The sequence below is a fragment of the Ursus arctos genome, unplaced genomic scaffold (genome assembly GCF_023065955.2).
Source record: "Ursus arctos isolate Adak ecotype North America unplaced genomic scaffold, UrsArc2.0 scaffold_10, whole genome shotgun sequence".
NCBI lineage: Eukaryota > Metazoa > Chordata > Mammalia > Carnivora > Ursidae > Ursus > Ursus arctos.
The window spans coordinates 54254053-54273491 of NW_026622764.1; the positions used below are offsets into that span (position 1 = coordinate 54254053).

At 44.8% G+C, this 19439-nt stretch overlaps 1 protein-coding gene across 4 annotated transcripts in view; it reads right to left on the reverse strand.

Annotated features, from left to right (window-relative positions):
- Positions 1-11793, reverse strand: part of RUBCNL (rubicon like autophagy enhancer) — a 38328-nt gene extending 26535 nt beyond the window's left edge. Inside the window, exon 1 of one of the 4 annotated variants that reach the window (XM_057308615.1) lies at positions 11739-11793. The gene's annotated coding sequence lies outside the window, so the exon portion shown is untranslated. Of the gene's footprint in view, positions 1-460; positions 1442-11188; positions 11494-11675 lie in introns of those variants that run through there. The other 3 variants (XM_057308613.1, XM_048215599.2, XM_057308610.1) reach the window with 3 other exon arrangements.
- Positions 11794-19439: the final 7646 nt, after the last annotated feature.

The following is a 19439-nucleotide window of genomic DNA, read 5'->3' on the forward strand; positions in this document are numbered from 1 at the left end:
GATCCCAGCTCCTGCCCTCCCCTGGAACCACGGGCTAGCGTATCTTACTGCCTATCTGACATTCATCCAGGGGACACTGCAAACTGACACATTCAAACAGACCCTAATTTCCCCCAAATCTGCTCCTCCCTGGCTTTCCCATCTCAGGAAACATACCTCCCAGTTGCTGAAGCCCAAAATCTGGAAGTCATCTCTGATCCTATCTTTCCCTAGCTCTCCGTCTTTAATCCATTAGCAAGTTCATATCCATAGCTACCGCCTTCATCTAAGTCACCCATCTTCTCCCACCTGGGCCTCCTTCCATTGGCCCAGAGGGTCTCCTTGCTTCTACTCTTGCCAGCTTATAATCAAGAGGTATGCAGAGATCTTTTACAAGCCTAAATCAGATGTCAGTCCCCTAATCACCCACCCACCCCCTGATAGATCCTATCAAATCTGGAATAAAATCCAAAATCCTTACCTTGTCCTTAAGGCATGACATGATCCCATCCTGCAGACCACTCTCACTTATCTCTGTCCACCTTCGATAAGTCCCAACCACGGAGCAAATTCATAGATCCTACAAGCCCTTGCCCACCCTAACGGTGCTGTTCTAGTCCTTCAGCCTAGACTGCTCTTCCCCCAACTGATCATATGTCTGGCTCCTTTCTGTCTTGTTGCATGCTTTGGTTTATAAATTACTTCCTCAAAGAAGTCTTTCCTAACTACCTCTCTTAAAGTAGTTCCCCAGTTACTCCCTATAACATCACCTTGCTTAATTTTCATCACGGTCATCTCACTTCCTGATATTTTTTTAGCTCCTCACTGTCAATCCCCTCCACCCCCTCCCTATAAGCTCCATGTGAACAGAGACCTCGTCTGTTCTCCACCAGGCCACAGAGCTGCCCTACGGGGGGCTCAACGAATTTATGGACTGAATGAGCAAATCCAACAAAATGGAAATGTCATGAGCTGGAGAGAAGACTTCTGTGGTACACACGACTGTTCTGCTACTGTGGCAGAATTATTTGTACAGGGATGGAAGTGAATCCATGTTTCCTAAAGAGAGGACATTTTTCTCACCCAACACTTACAAAATAGACCAAAGGAAGGTACCTGTGAAAACTATACCACAATGCCTTGGGTTTTCTTGATTTGGGGGCCTTCTGTTCCAGGTCAAACCTTTTGAAGGGACACATACACCGAGATAAGATACACATAATACTGCACGGTACTGCGTAAGCTCCAAGTCACCGCTCACCAAACGTCACGGGCTCTGGCGGTGAATGCCAGAACTCATCTGAAGCGATTCGTCTTCCTTCTCCAAACCTCAGATCTCACCTGGTGCCCCAATTTCTCTTCGCCGCCCATCTTTTCCTCCCCAATAATTTTACAAAGGGGAACCATGACTGTGTTTTTATGGAATGGCCAAACACAGCAGCCTAGAGAGAGTGAAGCACTCACATGGCGCCAAACCCACCCATCCCACCTCATTCCCAGAAATGACACTGGGAACCACTTCATCCCTTCCAACCTCCTCCTGTGAATTAACATACATATGTCAGGTCAGAAGACGTGTTTTGTTTTCTCTTTTAAACATAGACAGGCTAATACTGGACAGAATCTATAACGAACCTTCTTTTTCGGTCAACAAGGTCTTGAGGGTGCTTATCACTCTTCACTGTCCTACCACTTTTTATAGTATAAATGTATCAAAATGTACAGAAATTTATTTTCTGTTTCTGTTCCTATTTATTTTATTGACGGAAATTTATTTTCTGTTTTTCACTATTATAAAACATACAGCAATGAACATCTTTATTCGTGTTGCTTTTTGTTGATTTTCTCTCACTGGATCTCTTCTCTTCCAAGTTCCCATTTTAGTTCTGAGTCCGTAGCTCCTGACAACATCATTATTTCCAAGAGATGAAGCTAGAAGTCATGTTTCACACTCAATCCTCTACACGTCATAGCTGTTCTTGTGTATGGGAGACGATTACAGATGTGAAATCACATAAAAATGCACAGCCTCCAACCAATGGTAAGTAGCAGTGAGCCCTGTGTTTTTATAAGCAGAGTAAAGGCAATAGTTCAAAAACGATGACATTATGTATGAGCCTCCTAGATACGGAACTGACTTAACTGCACTGACCAAAACAGACTTTCTTTTAAAAAGTAATTTCAGAAGCAGGTGCTTGCTCTACTTCCTTCTAGAAAGATGTTCTTGTTTCACACAAATAACCAGCAGGCGTTGGCTTTTCTGGGTTATAAAACGAGAACATGTTAGCGCTGGAATAGGCCCATAGAGATTCCAAGCCATGTCTAAGGACGCTGCTGTGTAGTGGCACAGAGAGGACGACAAGCCAGGCTGGACACTCATCAAGGAGCATGAGTTTCTCTGAGAGGGAGGTTGACACAGGAGAGAGCAATGATCAGAAACAAAGTCCAGGCCCTAGTCCCGGAGGTCAACATCTCGCCTGCTTGATCTTTGAGGCAACAGATGATTCATGACATCCCATCATATGGTTGTGTTGCTCGTTGTCAGCTCGCTCATAGTGCGTTCATTATTGGATTAAACAAGTATTTACTGAGCATCTACTGCATGACTGGCACGGTTTTGTTTTGGAAGCACTGGAGGAAAATAAGCTCCATGATTCCTCCAGTAGTTTACGTTCTGGTAGACGGGAGACAGTGACTAAACCCAGACATTCAGACATGTCAGTGCTGATAGGTAGTAGGTAATATGGGTCCAAGCAATGGTTGGCATCTTCCCAAAATGCTTCCCACTGTCATAAAAGGGGTCTTTTGAATCAGAGAGGCTTAGGTACAAAGATAAAATCAATTTCCAAAAAACATTTGAAAGGAAGAGAAATCAAATTGCAAAGCTTACCATCATTTCTATTGAGATTTTCGTATCAAGGGTGAGCACGGGCCAGATTACTAGCTAACATACATGCAGCAGCAAGGTCCTAGACAAAAGAAAGACTCCTGGACTCCCCCTGCCAAGCCATTCTGGATGGGTCTCTGCCCCTCCAAGTCCGTGGTTCTGTTGAGAATGACAGCATCACGAGGGCAACCTGAGAGCCACAGTATTGACTGCAAAGATGCAAATCTACAAAAGGGGTGGACGACTCAGTTGGGCCTGAGCCACCATGACCTCTATAGTGACCTCACAAAAGTCTTTCAGACCATAACCGGCCAGCACTTTGATGGCAGAAGAGCAGCTTTTAGCTGCTAAGACCCCTAACAATCTTATGAATAGGCACAAGCAGGTCAGATTTAGGATTTTAGATTTTCTCTGCCCCAGCACTAACTACTGACTGAATACATTACTGGGAGCATTCGAGACTCATCTTAAATGCGACCTTCTCAGCAACGCCTCCATGTTCCCCTATATAAGTCACGGTAACTGCCCCAGCCAGTAATTCCTCTCCCCCTACGCACCTCTAGTTTTCTTCTTACTCCTTAGCACGAATCCCCATTGTATTTAATCTCGAAGACTTAACACCCACTAAGATGTAAAATCTCCGAGGGTAACTTCTTAAAAAAATTGTACTTGGGACACTACTTTGTTCCCAGAACCTAGAAGAGGGGCACATACTAGGTGCTCAGCAAATACGTTCTTCGAGTGTGAATAAAATGAAGGAAAGAATGAACAAATGAACAGTGCCGAAGTATGGTTCCATCGGTTATTTCTGTTGCCCAAGAAAGTCAAGAATAGATGTCAACCTTTCTAAGAAATTGGAGATCACAACCTAAAATTTCTGCCAACCATTTCCTTAGAATAAAGGAAGTTAGAGAATAGAAATCACAAATAAGAGTTGAGGTGAAAGGTAAAATTCATTTGTGCTGCTTTTAGGGTGGTTTACGGAGCATGCTCAGTAATAAACAAATGCAAGTGAACAGACAGCATGTAAGCTGTTTGGGGTTAACACAGTTCCCCAGTCCTCTTCCCATGTTTCTGTATCTACTTCCCTTCAAGCTTTGACTTTAAACAGACTCACATCCCCAAGGATGTCAACAGACTCACACCATCACTCATCAAACAGAAACCCTAAGATGCCCAATCAGGCGACTCCACAGCTTCCACAAAGTGGCCAGGAATCAGAGTAAACCGCCATTTTCTTACAGCTGCAATTTCACCACAACACATGCTGAACTCGGTGTTCTAACACGAAAAGCACCAGGAAGGAAACAGTGCTATATTGCAATGGTAGTTGTGGCATCACACGGGCTCTTCTCCGACCAATCTGACCTTTGGCAATGACCCTTAATTTTGAACGTCTGCTGTCAAAAGAACATAGAGGAAGGACAGAAAGCAATTATGACAAATGGGTGGGGTGAGAAGGGGAAGACCCAACAAAGGCAAAGATTAGAAAACTGCCTAAGAAAATTGCAAGGTTGCCCAAGATACACAAATGACTAACTTCCTGTGGTCACTGCGTATGTCATATTTACCACTCTCATTCTACACGATGATGACATGAAATATTTCAGGCATCATTATGCTGATTTGGGAACTGAAATAAAGAACGTTAGGGGACTTGCCCAAAGCCTCCCCATGAATAATTACCAGAAGTAGAACAAAAAACAAGAGTCTGACACCTGATTGAAAGCTCCTTCCACTGATATTTCTGTGTGCCATTTGGGCTGAAATTAGGGTATTTGCAATTTCATTGGCAAAGTAATTTTAAGAATTTTCCCATGAGATCTGTCACAAAACAAAGAATTAAGAACCACACCACTCTATTTGATTCCATGTTTTTAGAATACTGTGCCCAGAATTTTATGATTATACCTATTTATAAAAAACAAAATCATTGTACATACATCTCCAGTATGGGACAATCTATTTATAAATCTTACATGTGCCCAGCTATTCTAATATAGTATGTAACTTAAAAATTTGTGAAAATAGCACTTTGTTCTTCCTTTCCAATAAATCATCTTGTATCCTAAAAGTACGTACCACCACTCAAATAATGGTTTACTTAAAACCTTCTATATTAAAAAAATAATAAACCAAAAATTACCTATCCATGAATATTAGATAACCGAGTAAGACTTACAAAAAATATTAATACAAACATTTACCCACAGTAAGGGTAGGTACCTACCCTTGAATGATGGCGAGGTTCCCATGTTTGGGCAAAATAAAATGGGGAGCCATATCAGAAAACAGTCGGAAGTTCCTCAAATAGTTTAACATAGAGTTACCATTTGACCTAGCAATTCCACTCCTGGGCATATACCCCAGAGAATGAAAGCAGATGTTCACACGAGCACTTGTGCACAAATTTGAATGGCAGCATTATTCACAATAGTCAAAAAAGTGGAAGCCACCCAAATGTCCATCAACTGATGGTGGGTGAGCAAAGTGTGTGACCATCACACAATGCAGTATTATTCGGCCATGATAAGAGGTGAGGTACTGAGACATGCCGCGGTGTGGGTGAGCCCTGAAAACATTATTCTAAGTGAAACAGCCAGTCACAGAAGATATTTCATATTGATAGATTTTTTTTAATGAAATGTCCGGAAGAGATAAATCCATAGAGACAGAACATAGATTCGTGGTTTTTCAGAGGAAGGAGGGAATGAGAAAATAAAGAGCGGTGGCTAAAGGGTACAGGATACCTTTTTGAAGCTCTAAATGTTCTAGAATCATCTGTGGTAATGATGACACATATCTGTGAATACACTAAAACCACTGAACTGTACACTTTAAAAGTGGCATTTTTAAAAAGAGATTTACTTATTAATTTGAGAGGAGGGAGGGAGGGGCAGAGGAAGAGGGAGAGAGAATCCCAAGCAGATCCCAAGCTGAGCGTGGAGCCTGAGGCGGGGCTCCATCCCACGACCCTGAGATCACAGCTGAGCTGAAACCAAGAGTCAGAGGCTGAGCCACCCAGGTGCCCCTGAACTGTAGACTTTAAATGGGTGAATTGTGTATTATGTGAATTCTATCTCCATCTTGATAATGCTGTCAAAAAAAATGAAACGGGAAGAAGTTCCCATCTCCCTTTAAAAAGGCCTAGGAAGCCTAGAGAGCACTGGTATTCCTCGGGCTCAGGGGCTCAGAGGAGCACCGGCTGGAAGTGAGGCTGCAAACGCAGGCACTGAGCGTTAACGGGGAAATAGAGCGCAGATAAAGGGAATACAGAACATAGGTGCCCAAAGTAGGTACAGAGAAGAGAGGGGAAGTAGAAGTGAAATTGCCACAACTGAACGATCTAGAAAAAGAAAAGAGAAAAAAACAAAAACCAAGGGCTGGTAAAGACAACATCATGAACGTGATGGCAACTAGCAATGGGGCACTGGGTACCAGACCCTTCACGACGGTCCCGACACCCACCCTCATCTTCAAACCAGCGCTGTGAGGGAGGTTCTGCTGGTCCCAACTCATAGATGGGAAACAAAGTCAATGCAGGTAAGTATTGTGCTTCTGTGTGATTGAGTGCCTATCTCTGAGGAATACATACAGGTGCATGTAGATATCACCAATACAATTTCTAACATCTGCTTTAAAATAATACAGTGGGAAGTGCCAGCAGGGGATATGGAAGAAACCCAACTAGCCACGTTGATAATTGTTGAAAGTGGGAGAAGGGTACATGTACTATTCCCTCTACTTTTAAGTATGAAATTTTCCATAAGCAAACTCCCTAGGTAAAAATTTAAACAAAAACAAAAACAAGGGCGCCTGGGTGGCTCCGTCAGTTAAGCATCTAACTCTTCATTTTGGCTCAGGTTGTAAGCTCAGGGTCATGAGATGGAGCCCAGGGTCGTGGGATCCAGTCCCGAGTTGGGCTCCACACTGGGCCTAGAGTTGGCTTGAGATTCTCTCTCCTTCTGCCCGTCCCCCACTCCCTGCCTTGCACACATGCGTGCCCTCTCTCTCTCAAAAAACAAACAAAAAGTTATAAAAAAAAGAAAAATCCATTGATAGATGAATGGATAAAGAAGATGTGGTGTGTGTATATATACACACACACAATGGAATATTAGTCATCAAAAAATGAAATCTTGCCATTTGCAATAATGTGGGTGGAATTAGAGGGTATTATACTAAGCAAAATAAGTCAATCAGAGAAAGACAATTATCATATGATCTCACTGATATGTGGAATTTAAGAAACAAGGCAGAGGATCATAGGGGAAGAGAGGAAAAAATAAAACAAGACGAAACCAGAGAAGGAGATAAATCATAAGAAACTCTTAATCATAGGAAACAAACTGAGGGCTACTGGAGGGGAGGTGGATGGAGGGAAGGGGTAACTGGGTGATGGACATTGGGGAGGGCACGTGACGTAATGAGCAGTGGGTATTATATAACTGGTGAATCACAGACCTGTACCCCTAAAACCAGTAATACATTATATGTTAATTAATTGAACTTAAATTAAAAATAAAATAAAAAATAAACAATTTTTAAATTAAAAAAAAGGAAAATCTTCGCCATTGCTATATCTGCCCATGTATTCCTGAGTTACCTCTCTGACCTCCTTCTCTACTCCCTCTCCATCCCTACACCTCTATACCCTTCTGCACCCCTACTCCCCTCTATACTCTTCTACTTGCACTCCCACCTTTATTCAAATTTACCTTTGGAATGAGACTTTCCTCATCACCCTTTTTAAAACTGCATCCCTAAGGTATACGCTATCTTATTACCGCCCTATTTTTTTCCCAGAGCACTCATCTTCTATTATCTTAGCCATCATCGTCAGTTCATAACACACACTTACATGGCACTTATCATCTGTCTACTAGCACCGTTCTAGATTTTCTACACACACACACACACACACACACACACTTGATCCTTCTAACAATCTATGAGGTAGATATAACAACACTATTTTTATTTTACAGATGAGAATCCAAGGCACCACTTGTAAATGGAGCATTTCACACTCAGGCAGTCTTGCTCCTGAGTTCACATTCCTACCTGTAACAGCACAGGGATAAAGGAAAGACCTTTAAATCTCATGGATCCAAACATCTCTCCAGAATATAAAATTTATCAAGCATGAAGGGGCTGCTGGCAATGTCAGTGACCTGGTCATGCTTACCTCCCTTGGCCCAAATCTCCACAGGGACCAAGAGTTTAAACTAAGAATGAAATCAAAACCAAATCCAAAACCAACCAACAAACAAAAAACCACATTGTATATGTCAAGGGACAGTTCAAATGATTGATGATTGAGCCATATTGCATAGAATACCCTTAAAATGTGCATAAACAAAAGTTCAACTCTCCTGACCTATCGTATTTAAAATAGCCATCCCTCAAGCTGTCTTCTAAGAACAATTTCCAAATAAAGAGAGAATAGGGAAGCATTTTACCCGTATTTCCTGGACAGTTGTTTTCTGACCCACTACAGATGGCTGAAATAAAAGAATGTGGAAGAGTTCAAGGCCACCCCACCCTCCAGTCTTCAGCTCCTGAAATCAACAAGACATAAGCACCTGCTGGTCCTGGGTGCTTTTCAATGTGATCCACCCCCAAAAACTTTGAGGTCTAATTTACATTTATCTCGTTTAATACATGTAAAACTAAGGATCCGAGAACAGAAATAAGGTATTTTTAAAAGTAATTTCCAGACATTAATTGTTGGGCAGATCCTATTTAAGTGTGTGGGTTATTTCGGCTTTTTCTTCTTTGTCATTTTCCAGCCTACTATTGACGGTGACAATAACACTTGCCTCTGAGACTCCCTTTTACATGCTGGAAGTGTTTCTCTTTCACAGTTCATACTTTATGTTCCAGTGAGAAATAAAGCATTCATTCAATATAGGATTATTATGACTATTTCGTGGATGAGAAAACTGAGGCCTAGAAAGAAGTGAAGACCACACAGCAACTCAGCATGGGGACCTGGAACCTTGCTCCAGAGCCCCCAGTCTCACCCTCATGCCACCTGTATGTGTGGGATAAAACACAGTGCAGAAGTTAAGAAAAAAACACCAGTGTCCCAATCAAATTTAATTTTTATCCCAATCTGAGAAATTCCTCATTTACTAGCTGTGTGACCTTGGGTAAGGCACTTAACCTCTCTGTGCTTCAGTGTCTACATATTGTTGTGAGAACTAAATGAATTCTCAGTCTGGCACACAATATTCAATAAAAGTTAGCTTTGTCATCACCATCGGTGTTATTTTATAAAGACTTACAGTGCAGTATACGACAGCACAACTAAGGAGGCCTAGTTTTCTTTCCCAACTTCGTAAGTGAGTCACCTCTCAACTCCTTTTAATTAAAATGAAAAACCAATCAGAGATCTTGGTGACATTGACATGCTTACCTTATTTAACTTTCTAGAAAAGATATGATATAACATACAGCATTAGTATTGCTCGTGTTTATAATGGCCAGAAGGTTGGATGTGCTTATTTAAAAAGAACCGCTTAAATTGTAACAGTAGGGTCACCTGGGTGGCATAGTCGTTAAGCGTCTGCCTTCGGCTCAGGGCGTGATCCCAGCATTCTGGGATCGAGCCCCATGTCAGGCTCCTCCGCTGGGAGCCTGCTTCTTCCTCTCCCACTCCCCCTGCTTGTGTTCCCTCTCTCGCTGGCTTTCTGTGTCAAATAAATAAATAAAATCTTTAAAAAAAAAAAAAAAAAACTGTAACAGTAACACAACCAAGGCTGTGACGCTTGCCTTTCCATATTAGAACTATGAATCTAAACTTAGTAACAAGGGAAACTATTTAAATTTGGCAATGCTATTCTTTGTGTGCCCTCAGACAGTTGGGGAAACCGTGTTAGCAAGCAAATACTCTTTTTTTAGCTCTTTACTTATCTTCCTCTAAAGATCATTCGAATTAAAATGCTTACTCTTGCATCTTTATCCTTGGCTCTGACAGAGTTTTCCCATATCAGAAAACAAGAACTGCAACTTCAGAAAGCCGACAATGTTTTCAGAGCTAAGTGGTCTCATGAAGAGCATGTCAAATCAAATCTAACGCCCCGTCCCCCCACTGGCCACTATTAATTTTCCTCAACTTTCTTACCATCTCCCTCAGGCCCTAAAGAAGATGAGGAAGGCAGAGTTCCTGTCCCCTGACCCCCTGATGTCACACTGGGATGCGCAGTGTCTGGGAGTGGTGCTGGGAAGAGGAACAGACACATCCTGACATTTTGGACAGGTAGGCAGGAAAATGCCCGCACTACGCAGTCGGTGCCGCCTTAACTCTGCTCCAAATGAGGTTCTGCTGGCGGCCAGGAGGCAGGTGTGGGCAGCCAAGTGGTGATATCTTAATTTACAGAAACCACGCTTCATATTTTTCAAAACACTACCCTCCCTCCTTCCAAACCATCCGGTAAAGTAGGGCAGGGATTATCTGCCCACTTCTCACACAAGCAAACTGAGGTTCAACGAGGTTTCTTGACTTGCCTAAACCTCACTGCTATTCGGCCTTAGGACAGAGTCTACGAAACCCAAATTTGACGACCCTCAGCTCTTTGAGGTTTCCCACCACACCTTCAATTCAAAGATCCTTCCAACTTCCACTGCAATCACATAGTAAGCACACTTCTGGAATATACCCCTTCCTGTGAGTCTCATTTCCCATTTAGGGCTGAAACACCCCTCTTTGGAAGGTTCTCCACATTCTCCAAGCTGACAGCATCAGTAGTCGCAGGAGGAGGGGTAGCAAACCTCAGGGCGCGGCGACAGGCAGGCTGGAGGGGGTGGGGGTGCAATGCAGCAGTTCTGCTCTCCCCCCTGCAAATCTCAGCGGATGGGCTTCACAATGGGCCCTCGACCACCCAGTGTGCCACGCTTTCGCGTTCTGACCTAGCTCGGTGAAGGAGCAGAAAGTTTTGTCTTTTGCCACCAGATAGCCATAGGTTTGGGTGTGCTGGGGAGGAGATCCTCCGCGGGCCTTCGCCATCTGTGTGCGCGCTTTTGGGGAACCGAGAAAAGCCATCGCGTCCCAAACACAGCGCCCGGGGACCACTCCGGGCGCAGGCTTTGTGCTCCCTGCGAATCGCCAAACGATGAAGTGCCTGGAGGTCCCGCTCCTGAGGCTTCCGGATCCAAGGCGAGCACAGGGTCCCTCCCTTTTGCAAGTCAATTCCAGAAAAATCCGCCACCCCGCAGAGGAGCCCCTTCCTACGTTCACCAAGGGCCCTGGGCACTGTCCTGCCCTGGCAGGGCCCCCGGCTCGCGCAAACCTCTCCGGCGCCCCTCGCACCACCTCACCTCTCCAGCAGCCTCGCGCCGCCGGCGTGCCCCCACCTCGGGCTCCCGTCGCGTCCCTAGCCCGGGCAGCCTCACCCCAGCGCGCCAGGTGAGCGCACCGCGTCGGCTCCCGGCTCGCGTGGATCCGCGCGGCTCCCGGCGCCGCGGCCAGGTCAGCGCGCGCCACCGCGGCGGAAAGAGGGAGCGCGGAGGGGGAAGCGGCGCCCTGACGCTGCCACGCCGCCACCACCCCACCCCCGTCAAAATCTCGGGCTCCCGCCGCAATCCGAGAAGGCCCCCGGGGAAGCTAGGCGCAGCTCCCGAGCCTGCTGCTCGCTGGGAGATGCGGAGGACTCGAGCCGGAACGAGCTTGGCCCCCGCGCTCCTCCCCCACTCGCGGCTGTGACCCCGGCTCCCACCTCCGAGCCCCGGGTGACGCGGGCTGGGACAGCCGGGAGCAGCCGTGCTCCCCCTCTCCCCCCGGTTCCTTCCCGAAATCACGCCCTACCCTCGCTGGGGGCCCAGCCGCAGGCGCGCTGTCAGGGGTTGAAACACCGAGAAAAATGCAAACCTGGAGGACAACGAATTCCCGGCCCCAGACGCCCCAAGCGGCGGTATTAGCATTCATGCAACTGCCTGAAATGGGGAATGGTCCTCCTGAGTAATTGGGATTAGTCTGCATAGAAATCCACGCCCCCAGCGGGGACCTAAAACTTATCTGGAGCCTGACCTCAGCTGGCTGCTCCACGCGGAGGCCCACTCTGAGGACTTCACTGGAACTCGTCCCACCTAATCGTCACCTTGTATTCTTGAGGCGAGGGTTTGCGGTTCCATCACAGCTATGTGATGCATCCAGATCTAGGTGGATGCTGGGGAGAAGCTGCCAACCAAAACAGAAAGTTTTCACAGTTAGAAACCTAAGCCCCTAGGGAGCTTCAACGCACTCCAGCAGCGCCCTAATCTCTCTTGGGGAAAGAATCTCAGAGTTACCTGTCCCTGTAAGGACAGGCAAGTGAGCCGCTCTGGGATGACTTAAAAGAATCCCTTCTTCAGGGTAAAACCAACCGCATTGCAAGCCCCCTTGGTTCTTTGGCTTTGTCCTGTGTCACTTCTAGGTTGTGGAACCAGGTCACAGGTATGTTGGCCTTTATGTGCTGGATGTCTCCCTGGAACACCCCCTCCCTGGCACAGCCTAAAGTGGAGTGGCTAAGGGGGGGCTCCAGGTAGTCACCGCTCTCTCCGAAGACAGGGGGATCCAGTATCAAAGCCGGTTGATATACCCGCTGTCAGTCTCCCCACGTTTGTTGAACACAGCCTCTTGGGAGCCTAGAGCTGCTTAGACCTGAAAGGACTCTGGACTTCTGGGGTTCTGTCTCAGGAATTTAGATAGGCTGATGGCAGACTGGGAAGGGCTTACGTTAAACTGAAAGGAGGGAAGGAAGGGAGAGGAGGGGAGGGGAGGGGAGGAAGGTTGTAAATGCTGCTCTCCTATGTACCAGGTACTTTTCCAAGTTATTTTGAGCTATCCTCTCAACATTGCTGAGAATAACAAATCATCTGCTTCCATTTCACAAAGGAGAAATCTGTGTCTTAAAGAGGTTAAGTGACTTGCCCCAGGTCACACAGCTAGTAAAGCACAGTGAGGCTTTAAAGACCAGTGTCTCTAACACCAAACCCTATGTACATTTTCCACCATGCTACTAGCAAGACACAGAAAAATAATGAAATTGAGGGGCAAAGCAAGAGCCTTTCCCCAGAGTATTTAAAAGAGGAAAAGAAGCAAGAGGAAGTGGAGAGCAAGAACATCATGCAAAGTAAATCAGTCTACTAGTCAAAAAAACTCAAAAAACAAAAAACAGACTGTACTAGGTCGTAGACCGGACAAGTCCAAGACAAGAAAAGCATTCTTGTACAGGCACTAAGAGACTTTAGACCAAGATGGTAAGATTTGGTCAGTTCCCTTTGAATTCACTTTGAAATCCTCTTTACCAATAGGTAAATAGGCTGGCCTATGCCCTGTTATGAGGACATCCTACAAACTTGAACAGACACATTCCCCAATCACAGATAAGAGGTCCACATTCTGGAAGAGTATCTCTACAACTCAGAAAGAAGGCTCAAGGACAGATTTTTTTCAAATAAGAAATACTCCCTGGAAACCTGCTGTCCCCTCTGGGATTCAAATTCTGGAAGTAGCATTTCCCAAATACTAACTGCTGAGGATGGGCTTTCTAAGACTGCCTAACCAGTTGTTCAATTCTGAGAAAGTCACTGGTAATTACCAGCCAAAAACCACTCTGGAAAAGCAGAGGCTGGTTTTCTTTCTCATGGGGAAGGTCATCTTCCAGGGCCCAAGGGCAGGGAGAGCATCAGGAACGGCTCACCCCTTCAGCAAGTCAGGCCCATGCCCAGCACCCACTGGTCACACACAAGGCTCCATTGTGGCCAAGACAGCCTTGTAGGAGACTAGAGGCCTGGCAGCTGCCTGCCCCAACCCAGCCAGACTGCACAGGAAGTGATTTGTGCCCTGAGCAGGGATGCGACCCTGTGCTTGAGCTCCACTAACGAAGTCAGCAAAGGAGAAATCCGTGTCTGTGCAAAACAGGAAGCAAATGAAATGAACTGCATAATAAGCGACGACAAGGAGCCTACTGATATACCACGACGGATATTCAGGAAAGGAGGGATGATCCTGCAGTGGCTGGGACGTCAACACATGCGACGGGGAGTAAAAGAACCCAGGGAAGCCGCATTTGGCTTGACTCACTTTCTTTTCCTCCTTTCTGTCTGTCTGAAACATCTGTTATCCACAAAAGGACAAATTCGTATGTTGCCACTTACAGGAGGAACCTACATAGGCAAATTCATTGAGACAGAAACTAGAATAGAGGTTACTAGGGACTGGAGGAGGGGAAATGGGGAATTACTGTTTTATGGGTACAGTTTCTGTTTGGGATGATAAGAAAGTACTGGAGATGGATAGTGGTGATGGCTGCACATTATTGCAAATATACTTAATGGCACTGAATTGTGTATCTACAAATAGTTAAAATAGTAAATTTTATGTTATGTATATTTTACCATATTAAAGTATATATGTATGTATATACATGCCTGTAAATATGTATTGAAGGGGCTCAGTCATTAAGCGTCTGCCTTCGACTCAGGTCATGATCTCTGCGTTCTGGGATCGAGCCCCACATTGGGCTCCCTGCTCAGCGGGAAGCCTGCTTCTCCCTCTCGCACTCCCCCTGCTGGTGTTCCCTCTCTCGCTGCTTTTCTCTCTGTCAAATAAATAAATAAAATCTTTTATATATATATATATATATATATATATGTATGGAAAATATATGTATTATGTTGTATATAATATATATTATATATGTTAACTATAATGTGTTATAAATATATGTTATTTATAAGGATATATTATTACATATATACTTAAGATCTATTATCATGATGTAATACTTCTTTGGAGTAAAAGCCCAAGTGAAAGTGATATGCTAAGAGACGGTTTCTGCCCCTGGAAACTCTTTTCTTGAATTTGTCTCGCCTCATTTTGCTTTCCTTTGGGGGTGCCAGGGCCTAGATTTGGGGTTGTTGCCCTCCTCATTCAGAAGAAAGAGTAATCCTGCCATTTTAGTACTTGCTTCTGCTGGCGATTGGTAGCCTTGGGGCTTGTGGGAGGCATATTGAGAAATGTCATGTCCTGCAAGAGGCTCTTTATCTTTCAGAGAGAAAGGAAGCTAAAACAGGTCAAAAAAACAAACAAAATTTAACTGAGTACATTTAAAGATTTAACTGACTTGACTCAATGGTTCATGAACCAGGCAGCAGCCCCTCCTGTGAACAGAACAGAAGGGAGCTCTGAGGCTCTGTACGAAAATGGAAGGTTTTTAAAGGCAGAGCCAGGTGGGGCAAGGAAGTCAAAAACAAAGGAAGGATTATTTCCAGCAAGATCACTTTCTTCTGAGAGGAAGGCAGAGACTTATCATGCAGACTAACCTCACTAGCACTGATCGGTTCGTTTCAGATTGACTGGTTGAAGGACACATTCCCAGGCGAGCTGAAACCAGAATGAAGTCTTGGTTTACTCTTGTGGGGGCAAGAGACTCCATTTCGGGCCTGTTGTTCCTTTTGTAACAAGCAAAAGGATTGTGGACTCGGGTGACAATGTTGTTTGCTTCCAGCCAACCAGGAATACCAGACACACACCCCCACTGCCTCGGGCACACCGTGACCCCCAGGGTCAGCCTGTTCTAGTGGAGACGACGAGGAAGGGCATGTGCCCTCCGTCTGACAGATAATCAGTAAACTCTCTCCCTAGTCTCCCTCTTCCTCTCCCCAGTACATATTTCCCATTTTTCCTCTTTGAACATGCCCTTAACTGGGCCAGTAGAAACAGAAGCTGCACCTGTCCTGTGGTCTATTTTCCCAAAAATGTGGTATACATAAAAATTTGGGGTCTCGCATGAGTGCAAAGTACACAGCAATCTGCCGTTAGAGCTAAAAATATTAAGTTGTTTGTATTCTCTCTTGCACTCTAGATTGCGGACCCAGGAGGACCTTACTCAACTCTGAATTTCCTCCCCCACAACCTCCTCCCCTCGGGCCCGGTCCCATACGTCACATGTTTCTGGTGCTCCATGTATTTGTTAACTGCTCGTGTAGCTTGTGGGGTGTGATTGGGATGCCATCCCACAGAAGAGAAAGACATTAGGCTATTTTATCTCATGTCTGGGAACACTTGAAGTGTCCGACGTTCAGTTTCTTAGTCGACATTTAAAGTGTTCTTTACTGTGATCTCAACCCAATTTCCAGTCTCTTTTCTCACTCGTGCCTCAATTACCCTAAGACCTCAATGGCCCACCAGTTGCTCTGGGAACATGCTTCACATTTTCCTATCTTTATACCTCAAGCCATTGACCACATTTTATATTTTTCACGTTGACTTCTCAGAGCTGACCTGGTATTTCTGTGTTTCTTGCCTGACATCTCATTAGCCTTTCTGGTAGCCTTCTAGCCCAATTTAGACAATTCCTTAAGTCCTTTCCACATGGACTGTTTGATAAGGAAAGGCTAAAACACCTAGGTTAAATCCTGTGTGGCTGGTAGGAATCTTTCTCTATAACTTAGATACCAAAAAAAAAAAAAAAAAAAAAAAAGGATATCTTTTTTTTTCTAAATTTCTTCGTAAATCATATTAAGTTGACTCAGTATCCCTACTTGAAAAAGTAGCAAGAAAAATCTACCATGTGCTGGAGAGCCTTACCCCCTCCTTAGAGTTTCTCAAGAGCTCAGGTACCTATATAACATCCGAGGAAGGATTTCTGGTCTCTTCCTTCAAGGTCACTGCAGCGATTCTCATTTTTGAAAACTATAATCTGAACAGTTCCATCACTGTATGCCAAGTGTGGGTTTCTGGCGATCCTTCACCAGGCTCTTAGAGATTCAGTCACTCAGCATGCAAATACTGCCCCTTCAGAGAGTCTGTCCCTCTCTCACAGACTCTCTTCGCCCTTCCCATTTAAAAAAAAACATATTTTTCTCTTTGAAGAAGCCACTTCCCCCTCAGACAACTCCTACCTCTCTGCTTGCCATACCACACAATCACAATTCAGTTAAATACAAAATCTCTTAACGCCGCCCTGGCGTACTTAAAGGCTTACTGACCCTCTTCAGGGAGATGGGAGAGCAGTGGTCTCGTTCATTTGGATTTTTCTGCAAAGCATGAAGAATAAAACAAGTGCATTTCTCAATAAATTATCACGAACAATAAAATAAAAATAAAGTCCTCAATAAATTATTTTGCCACATTACATTACAATCTTTTAATGTGCCAGTGAAGTGAATACCAACAGAGACTGGTCTCCGGTCTGAAGAGAAGTTAGCAGAGATGGAACCAACCAAAAGCATCTCTCTCTCTTCCTGATTCATTTCACCAGCAATTAGGCCATTCAGCTTGACTTGATGCTCTAATTTCATGCTCTTCATGCTGGCTTCTATTTAAAAGTAGATTTTCTGTATCAGTTTGCCTGCGGGGAAGGAAGGTGCTGACCAGCCGCCATGGGCATTCCCACCTACTCTACTCCCCCGAAGTTATATTTTTTCATGGTAAAAAGTAATAAATGATCATTCCTCCTTACATATTAATCTCCAGTGAGTTTGGTCAAATTAAATTAAATCAACTCCAGTGAGTTGTAAAAGGGAGAGTAATGGTTTCCCAAAGACATCCACATCCTAATCCCCAGAATCTGTAATTATGTCATGTTACATGGCAAAGGGGAATGTGGGTTGCTGATAGAATTAAGATTGCCGATCAATGACTTCGAGCTGAGATTATCCTGAACCATTCACATGTCCCAATGTAATCACAACGGTGCTTATAAGTCAAAGAGGGAGGCAGGAGAGTCAGAATGATGCAATGGGACAAAGATCCAGCCAGCCGTTGCTGGCGCTGAAGATGAAAACAGGCCAGGAGCCAAGGAATGAAGGCAATCTCTAGAAGCTGGAACAGACAAGAAAATAGATTCTTCTATGGAGCCTCCAGAAGGAACACAGCCCTGCCGACACCTTGATTTTAACTCCATGAGACCCACTCCAGACTTCTGACCTCCAGAACTGCATGATAATAAGTTTGTGTTGTTTTAAGTTATAGACCCCAAGAGACTGAGTCATTTTGGTTGCACTGATGAAATGCAGTTTTTGGAGTGGCAAGGTGGTGTCCTTGCCAAGTGGTTTCCTGGATTCCATTAGAAATATCTCCGTTTTTTCTCTCTAATCATCAAAGAGCTTTGAACATAATATAGGCTCTTTAAAAATCTGCTGAATAAATAAATTTTGGCAAAATATAGTCTGTGAGCCATGACTGGTGTATCTTTGATAGACTGGAACTTTAAGGACAACCATCTCTCTCTCTACCTAGTTGTGAAGGAATGCCTCTGCTATTAAGAAATTGGTAGTTAAATCATATGGACTTGAGTAACAGGGAAATTTGTGATGATAATACCCAGTTCTCTCTTCTGCTTACAGAGAAAAATGTGGATTCAGTTTAAAAATCAATGCCAGTCTTAGCAGACAGTAGTGACTTCACTCCCAAGAGGAAGCTTCCTTTCTACTCTGCGGCGTGAGGAAGCTCTTTAGGCTGGCTGGTGAGAGAGCTTGTGACATTCTTGTCAACACAGCTGACACCCATATCACGTACAACATGAAACACTAGGCCTATTTGAAGAAGGAAAGACAAGTAGAGCATTTCAATGAATCATTACAACAGTTGGCCAATGAAGAAGGGCTCCCAAGAGTCCTGTTGTCATTCTCTGGTGTTGAAGCCTCTGTCAGAGAGTCAAACCCAGTGTAAACAAAAAGGTCCCTTGAAAAATGCCAGTAGTTGGTAGTTGCTGACTCAAGAACCCTCCTGGGGAGAGCTCTGCTTCTTGAACGCGGCTGTGTACAGAGCTGACGCACTGACCTCGCCATATTTTCTTACCATCATTCCTAACTAGTGCTATATTTCTTAAAGCCACTCCTGTTGCAATGAGCAGAAATATGTGCAACCCAAAGAAGAAAAAGAAAGCCTGGCTGGTGCCTGTTGCTGTTCAAAGTTGAGCGTGGGTGGAACACAAGAGGGAGGAGTGAGGGGAGGAGGCTGGAGCTGAGAGTCTAAGGCCACATTAAGGTGTCGGAGCCTTAGTTGGAGGACTGGGGAGCTACTAAAGGGTTCTGAGCAATGGGACATGATCAGGTTGGGAGCTTGGCGATGTTTGCATTTTCCTTCCTCGGTGATCTAATATGTCTTAAGTTCTCCAACTTTCATGTGCATGGGAATCCCCTTGAGCCTTGAAAAAAATGCAGATTCTAACCCAGCAGTTCTCAGGCTGAGCTCCAGACGCTACAAGAAGCTCTTAGGTGACGACCACACTCCGAGTAGCAAAGGCCTAAACAGAATCGCTTGGGAGCATCCACCATTGATTCTTTCCAGAGCCTGGAAGAAGGCAAGGGAGCGGCTGGAGGGCACACACAAAGCTCCTTTCCATCTTTAAAAAGCTCTGTGTTTTCCTGGGGTGACCTAATAGCCTGGGCAGAGAACATCGAGACAACGTCCTTAGTAATTCTTTCTGAGCCCTTGGCCTGTTCGGGACCATGACTGGGACTCCCTGCGCTCTCAGCTCAGAGCTCCCTGTCCTGTCCTGCTCTCCGTGGGCGCTTATTTACCAATAGGCTCTGAACTTCCTTTGTCCTAATGTCTTAAGCAGGATTGACTGCTCCATTT